Here is an 11,104-nt window from a genome sequence, read left to right on the forward strand (position 1 = left end):
TCATTTCCATAATTGTTATATTGTATAAGACTAACTATATGTCCCTCCATCCTGTCCCATCCCCAACTTATTGTAATTTTCTCTTTTGACCCTATCCCTTTTCAAAAATGTTTGCTTCTAACTACCCTCTCCCTCAATTTGCCCTCCCTTGTATCCTCCCTCCTCTTATTGCCTACCCCCCCCCATTATCTGGCAGGGTAAGATACTCAATTGAGTGTGTATGTTATTCCCTCCTTAAGCCAAATTCAATGAGAGTAATGCTGTCCCATTCCCTTTTACCTTCCTGCTCTTCCCCTCCATTGTAGCAGTTTTCTCTTGCCTCTTTTATATGAGATATTATACCCCAATCTATCTCTCCCTTTCTCCTTCTCCCAATAAATTCCTCTCTCATCTCTTAATTTTATTTTTTAGATATCATCCCTTAGTATTCAACTCATCCTGTGCCCTCTATCTATGTATACATGAACATATATATGCCCACACTCACATATATATTTATGTACACACACATACCCTCCTATAAAACATATATATACCCTTCAACTATCCTCATACTGAGAAAAGTCTTATGAGTTGCAATTATTGCTTTTTCCATATAGGAATGTGAATAGTTCAACTTTAATAAATTCCTTATGATTTCTTTTTCCTGTTTATCTTTTCATGCTTCTCTTGCTTCTTGTATTTAAAAGTCAAATTTTCTGCTCAGCTCTGGTTTTTTCATCAAAAATTCTTGAAAATCCTCTATTTCATTGAATAACCATATTTTCCCCTGAAGCATTGTACTCATTTTTGCTGGTTTTTGATTCTTGGTTTTAATCCTAGCTCCTTTGACCTTGAGAATATCATATTCCAAGCCCTTCGATCCCTTAATGTAGAAGCTGCTAGGTCTTGTGATATCCTGATTGTGTTTCCACAATACTCAAATTGTTCCTTCCTGGCTGCTTGTAATATTTTCTCCTTGACCTGGGAACTTTGGAATTTGGCTATAATATTCCTAGGAGTTTTATTTTGGGGATCTTTTTCAAGAGATGATTGGTGAATTCTTTCAATTTCTATTTTGCCCTCTGGTTCTAGAATATCAGGGCAATTTTGCTTGATAATTTCTTGAAAGATGGTGTCTAGGTCCTTTTTTTGATCATGGCTTTCAGGTAATTCAACAATTTTTAAATTATTTCTCCTGGATCTATTTTCCAGATCAGTGGTTTTTCCAATGAGATATTTCACATTGCCTTCTATTTTTTTTCATTTGTTTGGATCTGTTTTTATAGTATCTTGATTTCTCACAGTCTTTAGCTTCTGATTGCTCCTATCTGATTTTGAAGGAGTTATTCTCTTCAGTGAATTTTCAAAATTCCTTTTCCATCTGGCAAATTTGGCTTTTTAAGGCATTCTTCTCCTCATTGGCTTTTTGGGCTTCTTTTGTCATTTGAGTTAGTCTATTTTTTAAGGTGTTATTTTCTTTGGTGTATTTTTGGGTCTCTTTAGCAGGATATTGACTCACTTTTCATGATTTTCCTGAATCATTCTCATTTCTCTTCCCAATTTTTCCTCCACTTCTCTTACTTGATTTTCAAAATCCTTCTTGGGCCCCTCCATGGCCTGTAACCAATTCATATTTTTCTTGGAGGCTTTTTATGCAGTAGTTCTGACTTCACTGTCTTCCTCCTGCTCCATACCTTGATCCTTTTTGTCTCCCAAAAGCATTCTATAATCTGTTTCTGCTTCCTGTGCTTGCTCATATCACCAGACAATTACTTGACATTTGAGCTCTTAGCCACAGTAGAACTCCACTTCCAGAATGGAGAGAGCTTTGTCCCAAATTGCTGGGATTTTCACAGATGCTGGAGCTATTAGGAGGGTGCCATCTCTACAGCCCACACAAGCTCTGGCTCACTGGTCACACACCCCAGGACCACCCCCCAAGACCGAGATACAGATTCAAGCATTAAAGCAAAAGCTATTACCCTCTGAATGGTCACTTAGTTCCCCTAGACTCTGCAGGCCAGGAGCTCCTGAGGCAACCACACAGTGCAGCCACCGTGCCTCTGCCAGTTCTTGCCCCTGGGGGCAGCAGCCTGACCATACTCTTCCATCCCCCCCTCTTCCAACAAAGTTCCACACTGACCTTTTACTTTGGCGTTTATGGGTTGAGAAGTCTGGAAGCCGCCACAGCTATTGGTAATTCACTCTCCTGAAGTCTGCTGTGGCCGCTGCTGGTCGGGGCTTCTCTGGGGCTGGAACCACGCAACTCCTGCAGGACTGCACTCAGCTCCCAGTGTGCTGTGATAGACCTTTCCTGTTGGCCTGCCAGCTGTCTTCAATGGGAGATTTGTTTCTCTCTATCACTTTGTGGGTTGTGTAGCTTTAAAATTTGTTTAGAGTCATTTTTTTTACAGGTATAGGAATTGTTAGGAGCTGCATCCCATGCCAAGTTTGTGCTTCTACTCTGCCATCTTGGCTCCACCCCCATTATTCTTATTCTTAATACATAGAATATAATGGTAATAGCTCAAACATATGATGCTTTAAAGTTTGCAAAGCACTTTACACACATTATCTCATTTGATTCCCATTTGAATCTTGCAAGATAAATGCTATTATGATTTCCATTTTTCAGTCGACAAGGACTTATTAAATGAGAAGTATATCAAAATTACTGTGTGTCAGGTACTGTACTAAATGCTAGGAATACAAAGAGAAATAGAAAAAGACAATTTCTGCCCTCAAGGAGCTTTTATCCTAATATGGGGGGAGACAACTATAATGCCAAGCAAAGACAACTTCCCAAGGTTCAAAATACCAGCATAGGTGCTCTCCATTTTATTCAGTGAAAAATTAAGAACAGAGAAAATCAAAATATAGCATCATTCAAAATACAACATTCACCAAGTATAATTCAATAATCTCCAAGTACTACTCCACCCCTAGACAATATAATTCATTTAGTCAATCCCAAAGACCCTCTTCTAAGTACTACTCCACCCCTAGGCTGTACATTAATTAGTCAACCACTAAGCCCCTCTTCTCAAATGGAGATTAGTTTCCAATCATAAGTAAAGTGCATTCATTTGTTCAATCACAGAGCACAAAAAAGTCAAAAGTTCCCCACCCTTGGATCACAATTAAATATACCCCAGAGTTACAACAAGCTTAAGCACAGCATTTAATACCCAAAGAGAAGTCTTTTCTTCATCTTGACCCGAGGCAAGTTCTCAGCAATCTTTGTTCCTGGGGAGAAAAAGCTTAGCAAGGCCACAAGATACATTGCCAGTGTCTTCATTAATTCATTCTCTGTATGCAGAACAGTCCTAGGACTCCTGAAAACATTAGCAAAACCCTCTTCCAGGATTTCTGTAAGCATACAACATGAAAATCCTTCTTCATGGCTTCTGAACCAACAGCAAGGTTCCAGGATCTCTGCAACAACAGGACTGTCTTTCACCAGTGGACAAATCTGGCAAAACAACATCAAAACAGACAGACAAAGTACCAGCATAACAACCATGTCTCCTCAGTCCTTGGTAGCTCTGGGTGTCAGCTCTCAAAAGTCCTGGGCAATTCAAACTGGCCCTCAGCAATCCTCTCTGTCTCTCTCTGCCTCCAAGATGCTGCTTCCAAAAAGTTCTTATGCCTCTCTTTTTTCTTATGTCTCTCTAAATTTACATCACTAGCTCCTCCCAGTTCAGCCCTCTCTTTTCACGTCAACAAGTCCATCCCACAAGTGGGATTCACAAGCTCTGGGTTTTAACACAATCAATCCAAAAACCAAGCCAATACAGGGGGATCTTTAAATTCCATTACTATTACAACAACACATAAAAGGGAGAGAGAAAGGAAGAAGTTAGGGGGGCATGGTAGAGAAAGTCCTATGGACATGCAACCTGGAAAGAGATAAAGACATCTTTAATCTGGGGCTGCTCCTGAAACTGGGGGCTCTGGGAGGAGCCAATCAATCAGAAGGTGAGGTCTCATGGGTAGAGAGTATGCCCAGTGTGAGAAGCAGCTCAGGGTGGAGTGAGCTTCCAGAGTAAAGAGGATTCTATCTGCATGGCAGAGAAAGTCCTATAGAAATGAATGAATGGTATATCCTGGAGAGCCTTCATTTTATAGATAAAGAATCCGAGTTTCAAAGAGGTTAAATGACTTGCCCAGGTTTACACAGCTAGTATGTGTCTCAGGTGGGACCCTGACCTAGATCTTGCTGGTTCCAAGTCTATCACACTATCCACTATGGCATCATTCAACATATAGTTGTAGGAACTGAAGCTTGGACTATTGCAATCACCTAATTGATTTCCTTGCCTCACCTCACTCCTTTCTAGTACAGCCTCCACTCAGCTACCAAAGTGATGTGTCTAAAGCACAGATCTGACCATGCCACTGTCCTATTGGATAAACTCCAATGGCTCCCTATTACCTCTAGGATCAAATGTATAATCCTCTATTTGACTTTTTTTTATTCAAGCAATCTGCTTCCAATCTTTCCAGTTCTCACACCTCTATGTTCTCTGTGATCCAGCAACATTGGTCTTGTTATTCCTCATACACAACACTCCTTCTCCCAACTCCATGCCTATTCCCTGGCTCTCCTCCTTGCCTGGAATTGTCTCCCTCCTCATTTCTGCCTCCTGGCTTCCCTGGCTTCCTTCAAGTCATCTCAAATCCTGCCTTCTGCAAAATGCTTTTCCTGGTTCTCTTCTTCCCTCTCCCATGTCCACTTCAGGGGCTTCTCTCTGAATTATTGACCATTCATAACACATATATTCTGCATATACATTGTTGACATGTCTCCCCTGTTATAAAGTGAGCTCCATAAGGGCAAGGACTGTGTTTTTGCCTGTCTCAGTATCCCCAGCCCTCAGTAGAGTAGGTAGCACATAACAGATGTGAAAAGCTGGGTTTGTTGACATATCAAAGGATTGAAGATTTGAATGATTAGCCCATATCCAAAAAGAACATTTAACAACACTGAATATAGTCAATTAATATCCAATCCGGTCCAAACTCTGTTCAACAACAGTTGCTGATTAAATGTTTCCTTCAAAACCTAGACACGGGAATTATATGAACATAAACATAAAACACTTTTTATATGAAGTCAGATCTAAATAACTGAAGTAATATTTATCATTCTTTGGTAGGTAAAGCCAATATAATAAAAAAATGCAACTTTGTCTAACTAATCTATTTATTCAATGCCATCCCACTAAAATTACTAAAAAATCTTACTGAGTTAGAAAAAATAACAACAAAATTCATTTGGAAGAACGAAAGGTCAGGAACTTTGGAGAAACCAGGCAAAAAAATGTAAAGGAAGAAGATTCAGCAGTATGAAACCCTAAACTGTATTATAAGATGGGAGCATTGTTCAAGTATAACATAGGTAATTTCAATTATTTTAAATTAAAGTTTTCTCATATAAATATAACCTATGTAGCCCAAAATAGAAGGAAGGCAGAAAAATTGGGGGGAGGGATGAATTTCATAGACAATCTTTCAGATAGGATATGATTGGGTTGGAATATTGCTATGGTGTAGGAAATGATGAGCTGGCTGATTTAGAAAAACATGGAAAGACTTGGTCTTATGAAGGAAGATACTATGCACCTTCAGAGAAACAGATGACAAGTGCAAATAAGCATAGTGTTGTCTTATATATGTGTGTATGAGTGTATATATGTGTGTTTATAGATATTTATGTATATATATACATACACACATACACATATATGTGTATACATATGTGTGTGTGTCTATAGCCTTCTTTAGGGTGGGGGAGTTGGGGGGGGAAGTAAAGTATAAAAGTACACAGCAGAGTACAAAAGAAAAACTACAAGGAAGCAAAGCAAAGTGAGCAGCTTTGAAAATGTATAGAATTTACTATATAGGTTTTCTTGAAATGGAAATTTATTGTTTTATATTGTATCTTCTTTATGTTCTGTTGTGGACATAGCAATGTTTTTTTCTTTCTTTTTGTGTTTTGTATTTAAGTTTAAAATAAATTTTAAAATTTACCCCCCCAAAACTTAAATAAGCTTGTTTTTATGCCCTAAGGTGCCCTAACCCCTGAGAATTGTAGCATTCTTTATGAACAGTCTATAGCTTAAGCAACTCTACTTTGTTATCTCAAGGTAGTTATAGAAAGACCACATGACAACACTAGTGACCTATTCTTTTCAGGGTAGGCAATGGCAGCAGAGCTGGTGTGGGAAAGCATGCATGAATCAATCAGTTCATCTGAAGTTGACTTCTCGTGTTTTGTTGTAATGGTAATGGGAATTTGAGGATCTTCCCTGCCCCTTAATAAGCCTAAAGGAATCTGAAGACCTTCCCTGCTTTGAAGGTATACCCTGCCCCCCTAATAGGCTGAATGTAATCACATGGAGCCTGTGGTGGGAGGAGTTTGCTGAAGGGTAGAGCAGAGCCCACAGGTAGCTGGGAGTCAGAACAGTTAGAGACTGGAGGGAGGAGAGCACACACCCAAGAGAGACAGGTTTGTGAGTAAATGTTGATTTGTGGGAAAGCTAAAGGATGCTAGCTCTCTGTTATGTTATGGCTTATTAACTTCTTTTCTACTATGATGGAATTGGCTTACTAGTTTGGGGATTTGGTTTCCTGATGTCTGAACAAATGTTTTGCTTTTGTCTTCTATATGGAGAGTCTGTTATATTTTGCAATTATTGCATTGGTGCTCCATTTGTCCAGGTTAAAGAAGACTCAGAAGCTATGGAATCAGTTACAAATATTGATTAATCCCCTACTATGTGCCAGGCACTGTGCTAAGAATTGAAGATACAAAGAAAGGCAGAAACATACAATCCCTACCCTCAAGGAGTTCACAATCTACAATTATCCCTTCCATATTGCAGGGGTTAGCGGTACAGTACCCCAAAGATATGGAAAATCCTCATAAAGATTTTTGGTCCTCCCTTTGTACCAGAGAAGAAGTCTGAATATTTTCTTTTTCTTTTATGGGATATTTATAGTACCTTATTATAAAATCTGGGTTAATATTCTATCATATTTTAACTTTAAAAATAATATGTGTATATTTGTGGTGTTAAAAGATAAAATATGCTGATATTATACAATGCTATACACATATTTTATGCATTTCTGAAAATCCAAACTTTTTCCTTGTTGTCTGCTAGCTTTTACATGTCTGCAGTGTCTGCAAAACACCCAAAAATTCACATTTAATTTCTTATGCTGACTTATGATATATCAGAACTGTGATGGGGAAAGTTGCAATGTGGAAGGGATCACTGTAATGTGGAAGACAACGTGCAAACAACTGAGATTGAAATGGATGATAGGGAGAGGATTCTGAGAAGATGGCAGAGTAGGTCAGAAAATTGCAAGCTCTCAAGATTTTCCCCCACAAAACAAATAAAATAGGGACAGCTAGGTGGTACACTGAATAGAGTACTAGCCCTGGAGTCAGGAGGACCTGAGCTCAAATTAGGCCTCAGACACTTAATACTTACTAGACAAGTGACCTCGGGCAAGTCATTTAACCCCAATTGCCCTGCCTTCCCCCCCTCCAAAAAGAAAAAAAAAACCAAACAGATAAAATAGCACCTTAGGGTGAACAAAGTAGGGAGGGTATGTGAAAATAGATGAGAACAGGGGCACAATCAGGGTCTTCCTAGGACAATTTAAGAAGATCAGAAGAAAAATTCCAGGAAGAAGTTTGGTCCCCGTGAAGAGTAAACACCTCCAGGCTAGGTTCCATTTTAACAATAAGCAGCAAGCCCTCAGGTTAGTTGGTTTGAAAGGTCTCCTCAGCCACAAGAATTTTTACCTCTGGATAATGAGGGAAGTTGGGCATCTAAGCCTGGGAAGATTGAGGGAACCTCTGCTGACAAGAAACATCAGACCCAGCTGGGCTGCTGAGAGTGGCAGGGGTGAGAAGGAACCAGCACACACCCAGTGAGTGCAGAAGCAATGGGGCAGAAAGCCCCTGGCTGTGGGCACTTACAGGAGGTTGGAGGTTTGGATTTTGTTCCAGGCTAGGGGAGAACTGAAGATCTGGGGCAAGAGGCACCATTTCCCATACCCCAGAGGTAGAGGTGATTACAAAAAGCAAGCTATTTCCACAAAAAAAATTCACATATAAAGGAGAAAGAATCCAACCATAGGAAGCTATTATGGGAATAGAGATGACCAGGGTTCATCTTCAGAGGAGGATATGAAGTAAAGAAACCTCCAAAGAGTAACATAAAATGGACACCTGCCCATTCATTGAAGATCTTTAAAAAGACTTTAAAAAATCAAATGACAGAGATGGAGAAAAAACCAAAAAAAAAAATTAAGAATAATACAAGAAAAACAAGGTAATGAAAGGAAAGTCAACCAACTAGAAAAGAGATCCAGAATCTTAAGGAAGAAAAAGACACCTTGAAAGTTAGAATTGGGTAAGGTGAAGGCAGTGAAATTATAAGAGATCAAGAAATAATTAAACAAAATATGAATAATAAAAAATAGAAGAGAAAGTGAAATATCTTGTAAGAAAACAATAGATTTGTAGAATAAATCAAGAAAACATAAAAATAATCAGACTAACTGAAATTTATGATAAAAAAAGAATCTTGATACAAAAATACAAGAAGTAATTAAAGAAAATTGTCCTGAAGCATTAGAATAAGGGGGGAAAGTAGAAATAGAAAAAATCCATCAATCACCACTTAAAAGAGATCCTATGAGGAAAACTCATAGGAATAGTATAGTCAATTCTGAAACCCCCAGCTCATAGATAAAATATTAAAAGTATCCAGATTAAAAAAACTTAAATATGATGGTGCCACAATTATAATCACACAGACCTACCAGCAGGGATATTAAAGGACTGCAAGTCTTGGAAAAGTATATATCAAATAGCAAAAGAACTGGGGCTCTGGCAGAAAATATCATAACCAGCAAAGTTAAGCATAATTCTGAATGAAAAAAAATGAACATTTGATCAACTTTCAGATTTTCAAGACTTTGTTAGAAAAAACTGAACTTAATAGAGGATTTGACCCAGAAGAACCAAGAGAAATATAAGGTATATACCAAAGACTCTGTTTACTTTTTATATATGTAAAAAGCATGTCTAAGATTCTTATTAATAATTGGGTAACTCATAAGAAAGATTGGGGTAAACCTAAGTATGATATGAATTTAAAAAGTAAAACTATTTGGGAACAGCTAAAAAGAGTAATTATTTTATACAAATGAGGTACAAGAGGAAGAATTGATACAGAGGAATTAGATGGGGGAGGAGGGCTGGTAGTTCTGGTAACCTACTTTCATAGGGAATGGGTTTAAGAGAGAACAATACATATATATTTAGAAGAGTATAAAATTCTTCTAAATTCAGAAGAAATATAATGGTAGGGGCATAGGGAGGGAAGGGAGGGATCTTCAGGGGGAAAGGTGAGGGAATAGGTAAAAGGGGGTATAGAAGGGTGTTTAGATTTATAGGAATAGGAGGATGGGGAGGGATCCTTGGAGGGGGGTAGACAATTAATAGGAGAGCAAGGTAGTGGGTAGAAGTAAAGCAGAGGAGGTAGGAGAGATAGGAAACAAGAGATACGCACAAACATAAAAACAAAGATTGGGAATAGAATTTGTTGGGGAAAGTATATGTCTATATATATATATATATATATATATATATATATATATATATGTATGTTTATGTGTATGTATATATCTATAGCTATAGAGAAACATATCCACACCTAATTGTAGCCTCCTGGGAGAGAGGAGGGAAGAAAAGAACAGTGAAATGCACAATAAAGGTACATACTGTAAAGAAGCATCATAGTGTAGAGTTGAGAGTACAGGGCTTAGTATCAAAAGACCTGGTATGGGGTTCTGGACCTCCTGTTAACTGGCTGTGGGAATTTAAAATAAGCAAAAGAAATAACATCTTAAAAGTGCCAAGAGCTGTTGAATGGACATGTTCCATTAAACACTGCAATGAGGTTGTTTTTTTTTTTTTTTTTAGTCTTAGCTAATTATCTCTAAGTAAAATTTTTTCTCTAGGGTAGCCAAGTGGTACAATGAATAGAACACTCGGCCTGGAACCATGAAGTTTAAATTCAGCCTCAAACACTTACTAGTTTTGTGACCCTGGGTAAGTCACTTAACCCTGTTTGTTTCAGTTTCCTCATCTGTGAAGTAAGCTAGAGAAAGAAATGGCAAACAATTCTAGTACTGTTGCCAAGAAAACCCCAAATGGGGTCACAAAAACTTGGACATGAGGAAAAAAATATTCAACAACAACAAATTGTCTCTAAGTGATGTTGGAATAATTCATGGGTGATGTGAACTATAGTACCAAAGACATACTAAGAGTTCAATAAATATTTATTTGGTTTGAATTTTATTGAACATTCAAGAATGTTGAATGTCTACAAATGACTAAGGAAAGGATGACAGTACGACTATGTACAGCAATGTGTGGATAACGAGGCAACCTTTTGATTTAACTAACGTACTCAAAGGAAGGCCAATGGGTGTTCTGGGAGGCAAGGGGAGAAGGTGTAGTCTCTGAAGGGAAGGCATCCAAAGAATGAACTGTCATTGAGATAGGATAAAATGTAGCTTCCAAGCGCCTACTTAAGGATTTTTTTCTGGGAACCCAGGCTATTAAATCACTAGGGAAGTCTCTAAAAGAAATGTTTCACTGATTTAGATGCCAGGGGTGAAAGAGCAGTGCTGAAGCTTCAGGTGTGGGGTAATTTTTCATTTGTTTTGGAGAAAACATTTGGAGAAAAATAATGAGAACTGGCAGCTGGACTTTGTACTAAGAGCACTATGCCAGCCATAGATAAAAACAATTCATATATTATTTAAGGAATGAAATGATTGCTAGATCCAATACTGAGTACTGTATTACAGTGTGATCTAGTGAAAAGAACACTGAAATCAAGAAATCTGAGTTCCAGCACCAGTTCTGCCAAAACATTTATATGACCTTTGATAACCAATCAGTCAATAAGCTTGATCTAAGTCATACTGCATCTCCATATAGAGATAATCATCCAAATTTGCAGTTGTAGGAAATAAAGCATTCAAAACTTAAATGACTAGCTAGGGGTTTTCTGGAAAATAT

The sequence above is a fragment of the Petaurus breviceps genome, unplaced genomic scaffold (assembly GCF_028583685.1).
Source record: "Petaurus breviceps papuanus isolate PSGF00001 unplaced genomic scaffold, PetGlider_PUasm1.0 84, whole genome shotgun sequence".
Classification (NCBI taxonomy): Eukaryota; Metazoa; Chordata; class Mammalia; order Diprotodontia; family Petauridae; genus Petaurus; species Petaurus breviceps.